Source organism: Atractosteus spatula, unplaced genomic scaffold (assembly GCF_055471065.1).
Source record: "Atractosteus spatula isolate fAtrSpa1 unplaced genomic scaffold, fAtrSpa1.hap1 Scaffold_209, whole genome shotgun sequence".
In the NCBI taxonomy this organism is placed as follows: Eukaryota; Metazoa; Chordata; class Actinopteri; order Semionotiformes; family Lepisosteidae; genus Atractosteus; species Atractosteus spatula.
Window position 1 is genome coordinate 27,448 of NW_028296774.1, and position 19,497 is coordinate 46,944.

At 45.6% G+C, this 19,497-nt stretch overlaps 1 pseudogene; it reads right to left on the reverse strand.

Moving 5' to 3' along the window:
• Window positions 1-14,955: 14,955 nt before the first annotated feature.
• Window positions 14,956-15,694, reverse strand: LOC148808647 (28S ribosomal RNA; annotated as a pseudogene; the record flags this gene model as incomplete).
• Window positions 15,695-19,497: the final 3,803 nt, after the last annotated feature.

Here is a 19,497-nt window from a genome sequence, read left to right on the forward strand (position 1 = left end):
CATCATACCCTATAGATTCCACAAGCCCCGTAATGCAAGCACTTAATCAATGTCACTCCTGCTACAATGTGATTGCTTCATACCTGTATATATTGTTTTTTTAAGAAGAAACAGTGCTGTGTCTCTTTCTTGTGATCCTGTGGGTTGCTGTACTTCACATCACTATCGCTGGCCCATCTGGAGCTATATCCTGATCCTGATTATTGCCCTGGGCAATACAGAATCACTGCAAATACTTCACTGAATACACTTCTCCTGCTCCTTTGACATGATCCAGAATTTGTCATTTCTTAAAAGACCTGTTGGCAGATCCGCAGGCAAAATGTAAGCTATAGTAAAATACAGAAATTTTTGCAACAAGCACAGGTATGTGTCAAAAAGCATAGTACTCTGTTTTAGAGGCCTGTAAGCAATACTTTGTTCATTGCATTATGCAATGATATTTTTCACATATGTTAATGAAATCAGATCTTAAGTGTTGTTTATAAAACAAAACTAATTAAAATAAATGCTTTTGTTATTATTTATCTAGTATCACAGAAGAGAAAAATCATTGTAGCTCAAGCCCACAAAGTGTTTTAATGCAATACATGAACTCAGGAAGATTATTATGGGAATGCCAGTATTGGTTTCCTCATAAAAATGTATTCCTTTCATTTCATTTGATTTTTTTAAAGAAACTTACATTACTATGATAGTTCCATTGAACTTGAAAAAAAAATCGTGCACTGCTGAATGCAGAATTCACATCTGTAACATTAAAATCACCTATTAGAGAATTGAAATAAAAACCTGCCTCAAAGTAAGACATTACCAACAATGACCACAAGGTGGAGATATTGTCCTCCCATGTTAAGAATGATGAAGCTTTGTTAATTTGCCTTTCATTTGGTTGAGCATCTGTGTTGGGCTTCCACTTCTAAAGCTCTCCAGATGCTGTTGGTGTATTTGCAGTCCAGCTCATCTTTTGAAAATAGCGGGTCACTTGGCCTTCTGTTTGTAACTGTAAAGCGTAATGGTCTGGAATGAAAACCAGAACAGAAACCCTGAGAATTAATTCCAAATTTGTTTCTCAGTGAAAATAATAGTTTTGTAAACCTATCAATAATGTTCTGCAGTCTCATCTTCCTCTGATCTGATGTCCACCTGTTGTAACAGTGTCAGTCATGACTTCCAGTCAGTCTCAGGCGCTCTTTCTTTCTGGGAAGCTGCCCGTCTAATGACACTGGAAACTCCCATGTCAGCTCCTGGAAGGCTGTGGCATCATCCATCTTCGGATTTCCAGATCCTGCAGCTGCCACAGTTGGTGTTGATCTGATGTAAAAGAGAATATTAGTATATTATTATTATATTAGTATAGTATTATATTAATATTAGTATAGAATATTAATCTCTGTAACACGTTGGCTAAAAAGAACTGAAACTGGTGTTTTCTCTTCCAGTTACACAGCAGATGTACATCCCGCAGTTGCGATTACTCTCTTGATATTTCAAAAGCATGAAGTAATTGTTGTTTTTGACACATGAATATTTTGTCATTTATTCAGAACATGGTGACACTTACTGAGCTCCATCCTCTGCAACACCTTTAATGACTTCAATGGCTGAACAGATGTTGTCATGTGCCAGTATCCTATAGTTTTTCTCTGCAGTACCATCTGAGTGGACCAGATAATCCGCCACGATGCTCTCCTGTGCATCTGTGAGCCTCTTTGTGGCTGTCTCAAATACCCTCCTGGCAGCCTGGCTGGTGATGAATGGGAGGTGGTATCTACAAAACAAACACATACACACAGTGTATGATTGTTCCCAAGCCACAGACAGTTCGATTTATACATTAAAACAACTTTGCGATTTGGTTTACTTCTCATGCAGTCTCCGCAGGTCATTGGAAGGACTATAAATTGGCTCCTCCACAGAAGAAATGAAAAAAATTTCAGTGTCTTTTCCACAGATGCTCTTAGCAGCAGTACAGCGTAGTTTAGTGAAGTAAAGGTGAAATATCTGAAAAAACAGACAAAATGCAGTTAATGTACTTTTCAACTATTGTTGAATAACGAAGACAGATGTTGACAATGAACTGAAGAGAGAATATCAATGTAACTTTGACTTACATGTTCTTCTTCATTCAGGGCAAAGCATGCCAGCTGCTGTGAGGAGGCTGTGTGCTTTGTCACTGCTATTATCGCCAGTTTTTGGCCTCTTTGTGACACAAACGTCTTTCTCTTCATCCATTCCTGGACCTGAAATCACAAGCAATTCAATAAATAATATTTCATTCAAAACTGCCAATGATCATTTTACAGTAGAAACAGCAGCACCTAGTTATGAAGTGCATGGAAAGCGTTGAGTGTTTCAGTCAGTCTGACCCACTTGGCTGGATGCTAAGCTTCTGTAGGATGAGGCAGCTGGGATCCCAATGAGGACTCACAAGTAGGGGATGGTGTGGAAGAGAGGTGCAAAAGTTGAATGTGAAGGAGAGAAGGGGCTTACATATTACATGAGGAGGTGTCATCAAGAATCATTAGATTTAGTGCTGCTGAGGCTGTTTGAACTTGATGTTTGCCATTCACTAACTCTTGTTCCGTATGGAGTTACTGAATAGAAGTTGGGGTGGAGATCAAATTCCACTCTCACATGTCTGTTGTCCAGTGCGTTCAATCTCCCTGAGTGAACACAGAGCTGAGAGCATCTTCTCCCTCACCCCTCCCTCCAGTCCAGTCTCCCTGTTAAGGCCCTAAGTAACGGGAGCGCCACCTAAATGACAGTGATGAGCCCTGACCAGCACTGTCATTCTGTCTCTTTATAAACGTCAGATCATTGTGTCATTGTTAGAATTGGACCAAACAACTGAAATATGCAAGACTGTCATTCTTACTGTCATATTCTTTATCACCCCTAGGTGCTGCAGGTGCTTCAGCTGGAGAATGGCCTGCAGGTAATACAGCACAAGAAGCTGCTCAGACATGGTGATGTCTTCAGAGGTGTGCATCTTCTCCTGTTCCTCTCCACGTCTCTCTTTGCAGCCCTCAGCACCTACCAGCAGTCACTGGCGCTCGGCCCAGGATTCTGCAGCTGTCTGTATCTGTGGCAGAAGGAGTAGTACCATCAACGTCAATTCCCGTCATGTACTGGATCCGGAAACCAACTGGAATCAGAGTTCCAAATGGAAAATACCTTTTTCTGATGACGTCCTGTGAGACATCCTTGCTGTTTTTTTGCTGAATGTCCTTTAGGATGCTCTGGAAGATGATGATGACGTTAGCCAGCCTCCTGTGTTAAGTTGGTGGCATTCAGGATGTAGCACAGGAACTGGTTGATGTTTGTGATGTAATTAGCATGGTTTGGTGAGACAGTCCAGTCATCCTCAGTTGGTAAAAAAAATTGCGCGTTTTGGGAATGTCCTTCACAAACATCAAGGATGCTTCAGATGGTTCCATAAAAAACAGGAAACTGGAAATGTTGTCTATAAAAAAAAATGTTTTTAGGGTTTATTTTTAGGGCTGGTACAATCTCAGATAGGTGAATTCTGTGCTAAAATTAGTTAAAATTAAAATATGAGTTAAAATATGTACTTTGTGAGTCTCTGCCCAGTTTTATATACCTACCTCCTGAGAGCAGTTGACCACACCCAGGTCCTGTATAAGGTACTGTTTAAACCCAGCTAGGAGAGGAGCATCCAGAGCTTGTTTTCTGTATAGTCCAGCCCGGGTCACTCTCCTCCGGAGAGCCTGCTGATAACTCTTAACTACTGGGGTCCTGTAGGGATTTACTGGAACAGGACCCAACCCCAAGTCCTTCCAGGGCATCTTATTTTCCTGGGCGACATGCCATCTGGTATGGTTCATCATTAACATTACTCTCCATTTTGAGGTTTCGCCATGGGTACTACCTAGTGGGTTGGCGGGCCCACAGGAGGGGTAAGATAATTTAGACCTCATTTGGCCTCTACATCCTCAGGCAGAGCAATGGAGTTACCAGCGGGACCATGTGGAGGTAGAGGTCACTAAGTCTCCACTCCTTACCCAAGGGAGTTAAGAGAATTTCCACGCTTCATTGAATTTCTTCACTTTAACATTCAGAGCACTGGGCAGAAATCACATCGCGTTGACACCCGCCGTGGGCCTTCATGATGCTTTGTTTTAATTAAACAGTCGAATTCCCGTGGTCTGCACCAGTTCTAAGCCAGCTGCTAGACACTGGCCGAGGCCCCTTGCCGCCCGCCGGCCTTCCCTGGGCAGGAAGAGGTTGACCGACGCGCGCCTCAAGTGGGGAGATCCACGGGAAGGGCCCGACGCGTGTCTAGATTCGCCGCCGTGGATGATGGCTTGCCCCCCCGGCACCCCGGCCTTCCCACGAGAAGGGGAGGGTGGGCTTCGACTGGGGCGCGCGAGAGGGGCCACAGCACACGGTGCCTCGTCCAGCCGAGACGCGCGCCCAGTCCGACCGATCCAGCCCTTAGAGCCAATCCTTATCCCAAAGTTATAGGATAACTTGGAGACCTGCTGCATACTACAATCTTAAATCTAAATGCATGTAAAAGCAGAGAATCAGAACTTTTATTTAATGTCTATTATCCCCAGTTTTAAACTCAGCATCATGTCTGCCTCCATAAAAATGTGTGTCCAATATTCTTTAATATTGACAAAACGGTTGGCATATTTTCATTCATATCTCCGAAACGGTGCATATTACAAGGTTTAAACCAAATGCACGTGAAAGTAGAGACTCAGATGTTTCATTTAATGTCTAATATCCCCAGTTTAAAATCTCAGCATTGTGTTTGCCTCCATAAAAATGTATTTCCAATATTTCTGAATATTGACCAAATGGATGTGTTACATTCCAATGTATGGTCCATGTGTGTTTTGTCGCTATGTTCCCCACTTCCTGACCTTGATTGTTCTTCCTCCCCCATTGGCCCATCATTACAACATTGTTTCCGTATTACGTCATCCTCGTTTAGCATCTCGGCCAATCAGAGTGCAGTTTATTCAGTACATAACTTGGAGGTTTTCAGAAGGAAGGGGCCTTTCATTTGACTTCGGTCCCGCTCAGCTTAGCTTCGGTTTCATTTCGCTTTTGGTTTTGCTTTGGCTTCTTATCGTTTCGCGTGTGTGTGTATTTCGTATAGCTTCGGCTTTGTTGGTTTGTGTTTGTCTCCTTGTACTTTCGTTTGTTTGTGTTATCCATTATTTAGCCATTACCTTGCCCAGATGTATTGTATCAACCTCGGTGTTCTTTTGTACCCTGTTACTTGTGTCCACTCTCGTTTTCCCTTTGGTATTCGTAGTTCACTTGTGTATTTGTGTGAATTCTTGTGTATTGGGTTAGTTTAGGTTGTTGGGTACATTCTGCACACGTAGTTGATTTTTGTTTTAGAAACACTAGTTTAGGACGGGTGAGTGCCTTTTGTCTTGTATGGTTTTGGGTAGACAGTGAAGGTTAGCTAGGGCGTTAGAAGACGCCGAAGACAGAGTGTTTCGGGTTTTCTTCTGTAATTAGGTTAGCTTTCCCTCACTTTCTTAGCCAGCTCCATTTTTTCTTTTTTTTTCTTTTTCTTTGGCACCATTCTAGTTTCCTAACCCATTGAATTATTGTATCCTATTACGTACCAGTCACATATTCACCTTAAAATAATCACTTTTTGCACCAACCCTTGTTGTCACGCTTCCTAAGTCCCTAACCAGAACCCACCTGCATCCAAAAACTATTCTAAATGTTACACCCCTTTACCCCTAGACACTTAGGGTCGTAACAGGATGGCTTGTTTTCATTAATATCTCCAAAATGCTGCATGTTACTAGGTTTAAACCAAGTGCACGTGAAAGCAGAGACTCAGAGCTTTCATTCAATGTCTATTATCCCCAGTTTTAAACTCAGCATCATGTCTGCATCCATAAAAATGTGTGTCCAATATTTTTGAATATTGAGAAAATGGATTACATATTTTCAGTAATTTCTCCAAAACTGTGTACATTACAAGCTTAAAACCAAATGCATATGAAAGAAGAGACTCGGAGCTTTCATTTAATGTCTATTATCCCCAGTTTAAAAACTCAGCATCATGTCTGCCTCCATAAAAATGTGTCTCCAATATTTCTGAATATTGACAAAATGGATGTGTTATGTCCCAGAGACCCAAAACTTTCAGTTAATGCAAATGAACCCCACGGTTCAGGTCAGCATAAGTCCTGCCATCCTTAAAATATGTGTCCCCTATTTTTCAATATTGACAAAATGGATAGCATATTTTCATTCATATCTCCGAAACAGTCAGTACTGTGCTGCGTCCGGCTCCAGTTGACCTGCGAGCGGGGCTTTCTTTCCCCTGAGCTTTTTTCTTGCCCTTGGTGCTTTCAGATAGTGGGACCCAGGCCTCCTTGGCCTCGGCTGGCCAGGAAATGCGCCACCCCCCTGACAATTGGTGGGTCTCCTGGTCACCCACTAAGAACGGTTAGCCGTCTGGTCATCCATGGGACGTAGTCTTTTTCGTACACAGCACGGAGACTGCCACCTGGTCACCCCCTGACACTCAGTGGGACTTCTGGTCACCCACTATGAACGGTTAGCTGTATGGTCTCTCATCAGTCTCGGAGGGTCGTCTGGTCTCCCGGGTGACTTTGTGCGATTTTTGCCCTGCCCGGCCAGGCTGCCTGTTTCCTGGCCTCGGGTCACTGGGAGCAAGCGGGGCATCCGGGCCACCACCGGACCTCGCTTGGTCAGAAAGCGCAACAAAAGCTTGGATCGAGGGCTGACTTCAATAGAAAATAGTGAAGAAAGATGTGAAGACGGGGGTTTGAATTTAATCCTTTCTGTATACAGTTTAGACTTCTAAGTCACAAGCTGGGGTTTATGACAGGAAAGGGGGTTAACTAATAAGGATTGCAGATGCAAGCTAGGAACCCCCCTGGGTGTAATCTTAAACTGACCATTTGGCCAGGACATCGTAAACTGGCCAAATACCATGAACCCCCCTCTTTACCATCAGACCGAGTGACGTCAGAAACGGAGAAGAAGACACTATATAACCCAAAAGTTTGTACCAGTACGGGGAACAATACTTCGGTTTTGTTGTTTCTTGCGGGAAACAAGACTTCGGCTTTATTGTTCCTTGCATGCAATAAACTCATCTGTTTAACTTCATCTCGGGATCAAGAACCTTATTCTTTCTGTTACAACAAATTTGGCGTAGTCGGCGGATGCTCCAGAAGGCACAGAACTTCCCATCGGCAGGAGAGTAAGGACTCCTCTTTTATTTAAAAGTCCCGACTCTCTCTGACCGATTGGGAAGTCTCTGCTCCCTGCGAGAATCGCCCGAGATGACGGAGTAAACGTGAGTTCCCGAATTCCTCTGGCCCGGGGAAGACACTGGTGTATGTAATGGGTTGTTTGCTGTAAGCCCAGAATTTGGTCTGGCAGGCGGTCCGCGGTATTGTGTACAGGCGTTCGAAGCTGGTGTATGCCTTAATTGCGCGTGGAGTTTTCGAATGGGTTTTGGACCTTTACCGCGAAGTTCAGGATCGGTGTGGGCCTTAATTGCGCCCGGGGTTCTGGAGCAAGTGGTGCATTAAATGCACATAGTTCAGGACTGGTGTGGGCCTTAATTGCGCCCGGAGTTCTGAAGGTCAGGACTGGTGTGGGCCTTAATTGCGCCCGGGGTTCTGGAGCTGAGTGGTGCATTAAATGCACGTATAATCCAGGATTGGTGTGGGCCTTAATTGCGCCTGGGGTCCTGAGATTAGCTACGCCTTGATCGTGCACGGATTGGCGTGGCGTGGTTTTTTGTTTTAAAGGAAACAGAAGTAGGAGGTATATATATGTATATTTTTGGTGTTTTCCTTGTTTGTGAAATACATATACACACGCACGACACTAACATAAACACACCTCATAATAAAAGAGCAAAGCATTAAGTAACAGGATTTAAAGGACGTTGAGACCCGAGAATCGCCCTGATTGAGCTCAGTGTGTAAGTCTACCCCGGGGCAAAAGCAGCGATGCTGGCGTTCTGGGGATGGTGAATTACTGATCAAGAAAGGGGGTTTTCGAGGTCTCAATCCTTACTTGTGAACAGTGCGGTGTAAGTCCTCTCTAAAGTCTCTGAGAGGCATTTAGATCTGGAGGTAACAGACGCCCTTAGCTGAATGAGCTGTTACCTCACACACGACAAAAGTAAATCTTAAAGAAACCAAACGTGTGCTAATTGGGTGTTTGAGAAAGTGGTGGAAGTATCTGATTACATATCGGAAAAGTGTAAGTTAACTGAAAGGGAAGAAAAATATAGGAAGAAGCTGAGTCTGTCAGAAGGAGTTTGGGGCGAAGATGCCTGTAAAAATGCGTATGAACATTGGAACAAAAACAAAGATTTAGCTGCAGCCCTGGTGATCGGCCGACACCTGAGGTGGCAGATTAGCATGAAGGAGAAATCAGAATGGGATAAAAAAGAGAAGGAGTTCACAGAAAAAATAAAAGCGATAAATGAGAGGAAAGATAATGTATTCGCGGCAAAAGAGGAACTAGAAAAAAAGCTAAAAGAGGCAGTACAGGAGAATGAGAAACTAAAGAAGGAATTAGCTCCTGGTCACGCTGCACTGGCAAATGTGCTACAGCCGGCGACTAAGTTATATCCTGCTCTCCCACAGGGGAACAAACAGGCAGGAAACGAAAATAATTGGGATCAATTCCTACAGTGGCCATATGGAGATGGGGGGTCTGATTGGGATAACACTTGGTATGAGTGTGATAAAGACGGATCAGGGTCTCCCCTGTTAGAGGGAGGGCGCCCGCAGATCTGTACTCTCACTCGAAGTGGGAAAGGACTTGATGTAGCAGGGGCTGGCGCCGTTGATGACAGCGCCACTCTAACTCCGTCTCGCACCCCTCCGAGGGGGTCCGTTCTCGCACCTACCTTCCCTGAACCCCCAATACGATCAAATCCAAAACCGGAGGATATTGACCGGTGGGCTAGAGAAGTACCGCACCCAAAATTAGGGATGCAGCGAACCTGGAGTGCGCTTCAGGAATTAAAAGATACTTATGGTATCTCCCCCCTGACTGCCGCTATGATCCTCAGAAGGACAGGGGAAAAGCGTGTCGGAGAACTTAAACAATTGTGTGAGGATAACTGCAGGGGAGGGCGATGGGAATGGGTTTGGCGATGGCTTAAACAAAATTATCCACCGAAGACAGATTGGAAAAAGATATCTGCATGTCAGCAAAAAGAAAGCGAGGATGTGGCTGACTTCACTGACCGCTTCGTCACACTCTGGCTGGAATGCTCAGGATTAAGTGACGAAGATGATGTGAATAGCGACGCCTCTGCTGTGATTAAACAAATTTATTTGAGCGGTCTTAAGCCTGATATAGCCAAAGCCCTTCAGTTAAAAGAGCCCGAAATAGGGCAAGATACGAACAAACAGTTTGAGGAAATAGTTAAAATGGCACGGCAAATCGAGAGAAATATGTATATAAAGGCAATACAAACAGGGTGGACACCCCCCATACTGAAGGGTGGAGCTGGCCCTGACACCCGACTAAGTCCAAAAGGCGAAATTACAAATCGGTGCCATTATTGTAAAAATTTCGGACATTGGCAAAAGAATTGCAAAAAGCGATTAGCCAGTGATACCGCGGAAGATACCGCGATCCCCCTTTCAATCCCTCGAATCGAGAGGGGCAAAAAAGCCTGTTGTCACAATTACAGGATTTGAGCGAAGCAGACAAACGCGCTATCAGGGATCTTTTAAACTAGGACTCCCCCTAGTGGCCTCCCTACGCCTATCTCAGGAGCTGAGTGAAAAAGAGCTCAAATTACAATGCACGATTAATGGGATTCAAATGTCACTTTTATGGGACACTGGGGCTCAATTATCTTGTTTATCTGAACAGTCAGCCAAACGGTGTGCTGTCATGTTCACAGGGAGGGAGCTGGAGGCCACTGGTGTAGGGGGCAATCGAATAACACTCAGAGAAACTCAAAAACTCAAGATTAGACTAGGAGATGGGGAGGTAACATTTAACGCTGTCATGTGGGTAGGACCTACCCCAGATCTGTTGGGATGGGATGCTCTGAAATACCTACAAGGGGTTACATTAACCGTACATGAGGAGAGGGTGGAGGTAAACATCTGGTCCCTCCAAAAAGACGAACTAAAAGGGCATTCAATTTGGACTATGGATAAGGACGGATGCGGGCTTCTGGATATGGAACCCGCCACATTTACTGGGAAATCCCCGCCATACACAAAGCCATATAAAATCAACAAAGAGGTGGAGGAAGGGGTTCGACCAGTAATACAAAAACTATTGGCTCAAGGCATTGTACGAAAAACACATAGTACAAGCAACAGTCCAATATGGCCTGTAAAGAAAGCCAGCGGAGCATGGCGATTCACAGTTGATTACTCAAAAGCTAATCAACCCATCAACCGTCTCACCCCCTTGGTAGCAGACCCCTTTGCTATTTTTCAACTACTGTCCCCTGAGCACCAGGTGTTTTCAGTAATTGACATGGCTAATGGGTTCTGGTCTGTTCCTCTACACCCAGAGGTACAAGATTGGTTCGCTTTTGTTGTAGATGGAGAACAATATACTTGGACCAGGTTACCACAGGGGTTTCATAACAGCCCCACCGTGTATCACATGGCACTTCGGAGGCATCTCCGGGAGTTGCCTCAAGTGTCCTCCGTCGTTATCTAATATGTGGATGATATTTTAATCGCGTCTCCTGACGAGGAAACCCACAAGAAGGACCTCCAAATTATTCTCGACCATTTAGTTAAAAAAGGACACAAGGCTAGTTATAGCAAAGCACAGTTATGCCTAGACACCGTAATTTACTTGGGACAGAAGATTAGTCAGGGAAAAAGGGAATTGACAGAAGATCGGGCCCAGGCAATCCGAACACACCCTAGTCCCAACATGGTGAGAGAGCTCCGATCATTTCTGGGTCTGTGCAATTTCAATAGAAATTGCTTTTTCTGAAAGGGCCAAACCACTTACAGACCTATTAAAGGGGGGAGGGAGGTCCCTTGATCCTATTGCTTGGAGTCCTGAAGCTGAACACGCTTTTAATGATTTAAAACAAGCTCTGTTACAGGCTCCTGCATTGGGGTTTCCTCAGACAGATCAACCATTCTACCTCTACGTAAGTGAAAAGAATGGATTTTGGACAGCTGTACTAACACAGGAGCATGGGGGTAGGTACCGCTCGGTAGGGTATTACTCTGGATCCTTGGAGGAGGTAGCCAGGGGCTGGGGACCATGTCTACGAGCCGTTCAGGCCGTCTGTCTAGCAGTACAGGCAGTCAATAACATAGTGCTAGATCAACAACTGATTGTTCGATGCCCACATGCGGTACACACCCTCATGTCCCTGAATCGGGTCAGTCAGGTTAATGCAATACGATGGAGCAAGTGGCAGGTCTTGTTAGAGGCTCCAAATATTACCATTGAACGTGAAGGAGCTCTAAATCCAGCCACATTGTTACCTGACCCATCAGAAGCCTATATGTTAGAACACAGCTGTGATGTTTGGGCAATGGGAGAAGATGAGGGCATCAAAATAGCCGAGCAACCACTAAGGAATGAAGACCTCATCCTCTTCACTGATGGAACTTCATTCATAAATTCTAGTGGGGAGAGGAAAGCGGGTTGGGCTGTGACTACAGAACATGATATCCAATGTGTGGGAAGATTTGAGGTACCCACGTCAGCACAGCGAGCTGAACTGAAAGCTTTGGTGGAAGCCTGTAAATTAGCAAAAGGCAAGACCACCACAATATACACAGACTCACATTTGGAGTATGCCATGACTTTGGAAGGTTATGGAGTAATAGGGATCTTTTAACCTCTGCTGGCACTCCGGTAAAGAATGCGGATCTGGTGTCTGAGCTGCTTGCGGCTCTCCAACTCCCAAAGCAGGTAGCTGTAGTCAAATGTAAGGGCCACAGCAGAGAGGACACTCCCGAGGCCAGGGGCAATAAGCTGGCAGACTGGACAGCACGTCAAGCTGCCCTGGGGCAATGGGAGGAGTGGTCTATAGAAAAACCTCTTCAGATTATTTCAGTTTGCACAGTGAACATACAGGCACTCCGGACGGAACAGCTCAGCGAGCTCCAGGCCCAGGCCCCAAGGATTGAGAAATGGACCTGGATGGAACGCAATGTGGGGCTGCAGAAGGATGGGACCTGGAGGTGCCAGCGTACAGGCAGACCCGCCTGCCCCAAGCAACTAATGCCCTACCTGGCACAGCAAATACACTCCACAGGGCACCCAGGTGTTAGCCAAATGACTCGACGCTTTGCTCAGAGCTGGGTGGGCACAGGCTTCACACCCTTCGCAGCTGATGTGGTACAACGCTGTGGAGAGTGCCAAAAAGCCTCTGGAGCACCGCCGGTTCGGGCTCCTAATCTACGACGTCCTGCACCCGAGGGGCCCTTTAGACACTGGCAAATAGACTATTGTTCACTGCCACCCTGTAAAGGGAAAACAGGTCTCCTAGTGATGGTGGACCAGTTTTCTAGATGGGTGGAGGCTGTCCCTGTCAAACGAGAGACTGCGCTGACAACTGCCAAATATCTTGTGACAGAAGTAATTCCCCGATGGGGACTCCCGTGTCGCATAGACTCAGACAAGGGCACACATTTTACTGGAAAAGTGTGTCAGGTGGTGGCAGACCTACAAGGGATCAAATGGGACCTGCATTGCCCTCATCACCCGCAGTCCTCCGGCATGGTGGAACGGGTGAACCGAACTTTGAAAGCTAAATTGACAAAGTACCACCTGGGAGGGATCCCCTGGGTGGATGCATTGCCCGCCGTACTGTGCAGCATCCGGGCTGGGACAAATCGAATAGTGGGGCTGAGCCCGTTTGAGGTGATCACGGGGCGTCCCATGAGACTGAGTGACTCTCCAGGACATGACAGAGTAGGCTTGAGTATACTAACTGATTCTCTGTTACAGTATTGCAAGCTGCTGACAGAGGCCACCCAAGGAGCCCGCGAGCAGGTCCTGGAGGCGTGGGGACCACCACCTGAAGGAGGGCACGACCTCATCCCAGGAGAGTGGGTGTGGATCAGGAAATTTCCCTCACAGGTTCTCCAGCCCAGGTGGGACGGACCCTACCAGATCCTGTTGACAACCGAGTCTGCGGTTCGAGTGGAAGGAAAAGATCGCTGGATCCACGCGTCACACTGCCGACGAGCCTCATCCCCAGTTACAGACTCAGAATTAAATCATTTCTGTTAATAATGATAATTGTTGCTGTAGGACTATGTTCCACAGGGATTAATGATCATCTCTCCCACAAAGGAGAACATGGAATTAATTCCTTTTTAGGCTCTCCTATCTGACAGCTAAGAAAACCAACCAAAGTGCCTGCTGGGTGTGTGCCGCATTACCCAAATATGTACAGGGAGGACTTCCTATGGGGGCCATTCCTTGGCGTCTCGAAGAAGTCATAGGAATGATCATTTGGAGAGATAATATAGGAGATTTTAATATGACAAACTATGGGGGTTGCCATAACACGACTTTAACTTGCACAACATTACAATATCTACAGGAGCGAGGCTTAGAGCCCACGAGTTTCACAGGCTCTTACGCTCCTAAGTATAACAGAAGCCATACACCACCATACCTGACTCTAAATAAGGAACGTGAGGGAAACATATGTTTTCAGCACACTAATGGTCTGCACTTGGTTGGATGGAGTCGTTGCAACCTTACCATCGCTGCAGATATATCCACCTCTACCTTCCAAATTCCAGGATGGGATAGGCACACCCCACAATTCGGTATAAGCTTCTTATTTTCAGAGGCATGAGGAGCGCCAAACGGAACATATTTCATTTGTGGAAAACGAGCCTACCCATGGTTGCCAGCCCAGTGGTCTGGCTCATGTTATTTAGGATATGTGGTTCCTCATATCCGTGTTCAAACCCACAGCCCCTTCGGACCTAACCACAGACCACAAAGAAAATTGGCTGATTGGGAATATTATTTAGGTATAATATTTCCACAAGCCGGCATGAACTTTCTGAGTCGAGAGTTAATTCAAATGGCCTCGACTTTAGAGGAATTAGCAAATTCTACCTCATCTAGTCTGAAGGCTGTTAATGATGAGATGGTAGCCCTCAGAACAGTGGCCATGCAGAACCGACTAGCTTTAGATTATGTACTGGCGGCCCAAGGAGGAACTTGTGCAGTAATTGGCACTGAATGCTGCACATATATTCCTGATAATTCTGAGCACATCTCAGATCTGGCCCAACACATTTACAATGAGGGACAGAAATATCAGGACTATTATACTGAAAATTGGGGAAGTGGGTCTTGGGTAAAGTCTGTGTTTGGGACCTGGGGTGGAACCTTTTTACAGTGTTTATTTGTAGGAATAGTTTTGCTTATATGTGTAATTGTAATCATCACGTGCACAAAAACATGTATCACATCTTGCTATAACCGTGGAACGTACAATGTCATGGCAAGACATACCTGTTCACCTAGAAAGAAAAGATCTGCCCTGACATTGTATGTATAAAATAGGCTACACTGACGTATGCCGTATTTTATAAGGGGGGAATGAAGAAAGATGTGAAGACGGGGGTTTGAATTTAATCCTTTCTGTATACGGTTTAGACTTCTAAGTCACAAGCTGGGGTTTATGGCAGGAAAGGGGGTTAACTAATAAGGATTGCAGATGCAAGCTAGGAACCCCCCTGGGTGTAATCTTAAACTGACCATTTGGCCAGGACATCGTAAACTGGCCAAATACCATGACCCCCCTCTTTACCATCAGACCGAGTGACGTCAGAAATGGAGAAGAAGACACTATATAACCCAAAAGTTTGTACCAGTACGGGGAACAATACTTCGGTTTTGTTGTTTCTTGCGGGAAACAAGACTTCGGCTTTATTGTTCCTTGCATGCAATAAACTCATCTGTTTTACTTCATCTCGGGATCAAGAACCTTATTCTTTCTGTTACAACAATAGCGAGGTGGCTGCTCTGCTACGTACGACACCCTGACCCAGAATTAGGTCGTCTGCGAATGATTTATCTCGTACTGAACAGGATTACTATTGCAACAACACATCATCAGTAGGGTAAAACTAACCTACTATTAACTATTAGTGGGTGAACAATTCAACACTTGGTGAATTCTGCTTCACAATGATAGGAAGAGCCGACATCGAAGGATCAAAAAGTGACGTTGCCATTAACGCTTGGCCGCTGCATTCCAGTTATTCTTGTGGTAAGTTTTCTGACACCTCCTGCTTAAAACCCCAACAATCAGAAGGATTGTGAGGCCCCACTTTCACGGTCTGTATTCATACTGAAAATCAAGATCAAGCGAGCTTTTGCCCTTCTGCTCCACGGGAGGTTTCTGTCCTCCCTGAGCTCGCCTTAGGATACCTGCATTGCTGTTTGACAGGTGTACCGCCCCAGTCAAACTCCCCACCTGCTTCTGTTCCTGGAGCGGGTCGCAGCTGGCGGGTGACAGAAACAAGAGCCTGTGTGGGGCTCGCCCTCCCGCCTCACCAGGTAAGTGAGGAAAAGATAAGAGTAGTGGTATTTCACTGGCGGTGCCCCCAGGAGGGGGGGCTCCCATTTATTCTACACCTCTCATGTCTCTTCACACTGCCAGACTAGAGTGAAGCTCAACAGGGTCTGCTTTCCCCACTGATTCCGCCAAGCCCGTTCCCTTGGCTGTGGGTTCGCTAGATAGTAGGTAGGGACAGTGGGAATCTCGTTCATCCATTCATGCACGTCACTAAATAGATGACGAGGTATTTGGCTATTTATAATCACCAGATTAACTGGTTTCTTTTCTGGGTTCAGTGGCCCCTCCACTTAATCATCCAAAATGATGCTTGCAAGACGGCATCTGGGATGACACACCCACCAATGGCTTTGAGTGCTCCCATGCCGGTTGTAATCATTATGAGATCCCCAAGTCAAGGAGGGTTGTCTAGTTCAAGTTCCCACCAGTCATTTTCAGTCCCAGCTAGGGTAGGGCTGTAAAGGGCAGGACCTAGCTAGATGCCAGCAAGGGGGTTATAGCTGTGATTTTAATTCAGCAAAAGGGTTAACATTTTTCGGTTATATACAAAGGTACATAATATAACATTGAAGTACATTTTATAGTTACATTATATACATCTGAGTTAGTTTCCTACACTGGCTATGTCCCTGACCTCTACAAACGATATATTGATGACTGCGTCGGTGCCGCCACATGCTCCAACGATCAGCTTGAGTTCTTCCTGCACCATTTCACCAACTTCCACCCGTCCCTCAAATATACGATTAACATATCTTCCACTACTCTTCCGTTTCTAGACATCCACTTGTCTATCAACTACCCCCGACTGTCCACTTCAGTTTATTACAAACCCACGGATTCACACAGCTACCTCCTGTACAGCTCATTTCACCCCAACCACACTAAAAACTCTCTTCCTTTTTCACAGTTCCTTAGGTTACGACGATTATGCAGCGACGACATCGACTTCGAGAACCAAGCCCTCGAAATGTACTCATTTTTCATCAACAGAGGATACCCCAGCAGTGTGATTGACAGGGCCCTTGCCCGAGCCAAAAACACCCCCCGGACCATCAACCCGATCAGGAACTCCCGCCGTAACAACCGCATTCCTTTGGTGCTTCCTTACCACCCTAACACACTTCCTATCCCCAGGACCATTAACCACAACTTTTCCATCCTACAGGATGATCCCTCCATTGGGGCCTTCTTTTCTGATCGCCCTATCATCTCATATCGCCGACCACCTAATCTGCGTAACCTCCTTGTTCACAGCTCCCTTGACCGCCCTCAACAACCATCCACACCAGGCACTTTCCCTTGCAACAGAGCTCGCTGTATCACCTGCAAATACACAGCCACCACCACACTCATTCAAGGCCCCTCAGGACAATTCCGGATCACCCAGACAGCATCTTGTACCTCCAGCAACCTTATTTACTGTATCTCTTGCAGTAAATGCCCAGCCATCTACATTGGAGAAACAGGAAGGAGACTCGGAGACCGTTTCAGAGAACACGTCAGGGCTGTAAAGATTAAAGATCTCTCCAAGCCCATTGTTTCTCATTTCACCTCTGACGGCCACGACCACTCTAATCTCTCCGTCTGTGTTCTCAAAGACGGTTTTCCGAACTCATACATCAGAAAGACCACCGAAACTAAAATTATTCTGCAGCTAGGATCACACCTTCTCCCTTCCCTTAACGACAGACTACTGTTCTTTTAAATTTTCTCCATTCATTGGAAGTTTCATTTCACACCTCTCTGCACCCATTCTGACTTCACACCTCTTGATTGGCCTCTCTTTCTGTCCCCTGCTCCCACCTCTCACTCCTCCTCCCTCCCAACCTTTGTTCTCCCACTACTTTACCTCTGCCTACTGCCCTGTCTCTCTCACACCTGAAGAAGGCTCCACGGCCGAAACGTTGTGTTCTCTTTCTTCTTTTTTTCAGCATGGAATAAACCTATTACTTGTTCCTTTGCAGCCTACGCATGCTGACGCAGCTACCCACCTGAACTACATCTGAGATATATACAATCATTGTTACGTTCAGTAGCTGTGTTTTTGCCGCCAAAATTGAGAGGATGTCGAGAGAGTAAAGTAGGGCTCTTAGCTGTTACTGTCTACTTTCTCTAATCTCCAGACTCTGAAGGACGTTGTAGTTTCTCTCGTGCCATTTTCCTCTCACTTCAATTGGAAAGCCGTAGAAGGTAACTTTTTCGGCTCTTGTTGTTTCTTTTATCTGGTCTTTCAGGGGCTCATAGTAAACTACTTTCTCCCTTGCTGCCTCCTTTAGTGTGTGTAGGATCTGTTCATATTGTATTGTTACATCGATTACTATTGATTCTTTGTTTTCTGTGAAAATGAGGTTGGGTTTTCTCAGTTCATTTGATCCTTCGAGTCTGAAATGTGGTTCTTTTCTGACTTCCCAATTCTGTTTTTTAGCCTCTTCGGTTAAAATGTTGCAGATCTTGTTGAGTCTTTAATCTAGCACTTTGAACGCTAGGGCATTGTCCAAGTATATGTGAGCATGTTTCGGTTTTCTCTTAGCACTTGTGACAGAGTGTTGGGTATCCCCTTTGACCTCTGTTCAAGCTTTCCCTGGTGGGATATACATTAGCCCGAAGTTGAAGTGCTGCGATATAGTGTCTTTCTTTGAAACCTTTGTGATGCGCAAGCCAGGAGTTACTGTCAGGGTCATCTTTGAAGTTTTTAATTCCTGTTCCTTGAACATATAATTTTGTCCAGTTCTCAAATTCGTCATTACGCCAGTTACATGGAGTCTTGAATTTTGGTTTTTGGTTGGGACTGGGTTCCCATCCCACTGGAAGCAGTATATCCTCTGACTGCACTGTTAAGGTTGTTGGGTTGTTTAGTTCCGGGATTTTGCTAACATCACCTCCAACCTGGATCCAAAGTTTCTGGAGTTTTACTTGTGCTTCTTCCGATTGCATCAGAGTGCTGATGATAGGATCCGATGACATAGCCATACGCGATTCATTGAATTTCTTCACTTTGACATTCAGAGCACTGGGCAGAAATCACATCGCATCAACACCCGCTGCGGGCCTTCGCGATGCTTTGTTTTAAACAGTCTAATTCCACTGGTCTGCACCAGTTCTAAGCCAGCTGCTAGACACCTAGACACTGGTCGAGGCCGCCCGCCACCTGCAGGCAATCCCCCCGTCGCTGCAGATGATGGCTTATCCCCCCTGGCACCCTGGCCTTCCCCCGCGAGCAGGGGAGGAGGAGCTCCAACCAGGGTGCGTGAGAGGGGCTGCCGGCATGTTAGAACAATGTAGGTAAGGGAAATCAGCAAGTCAGATCCATAGCTTCGGGATAAGGATTGGCTCTAATGGCTGGGTCGGTCGGGATGGGGTGTGAAGCGGGGCTGGGCGCGAGTCTCTGCTGGACAAGGCAATATGCACCGCGGCCCTCTCGCACGCACCGGTCGGAGCCGGGTGCTGCGGATCTGCAGTCTGGCCGACGGGTCTTTTAAGAAATGATCAATTCTGGATCATATCAAATGAGTAGGAAAAGTGTATTTAGTGAAGTGTTTAGCAGTGATCCTGTGGCTCTGCCCTCAGTACTACTGTAAGTGATTGATATATTTTATGTCATGTGTGGGTGTTTGTCCCAGGTATTAATCACAGGCAGTGTCAACAGAACAGAGTTGCATACGTCAGAGTACTTCAGAGTTCCATACTGCCTAAACATAAGCAGTTCTTGCATAGTAGATTATATCATAGCACAAAGGTAACAGCGAAACCGCACTACAACATGACTGTTTCGCCTTTTCATTTAGAAAAAAAAAGTCTTCTTTAAAATTCAATGCATTTCTATTCCTTTTACCTTTTCTCAGTTTTGCCTTTTCTAACTTGTAAGGACAATATCTCCACCTTGTGGTCATTGTTAGTAATGTCTTATTTTGAGTGAACATTATTTC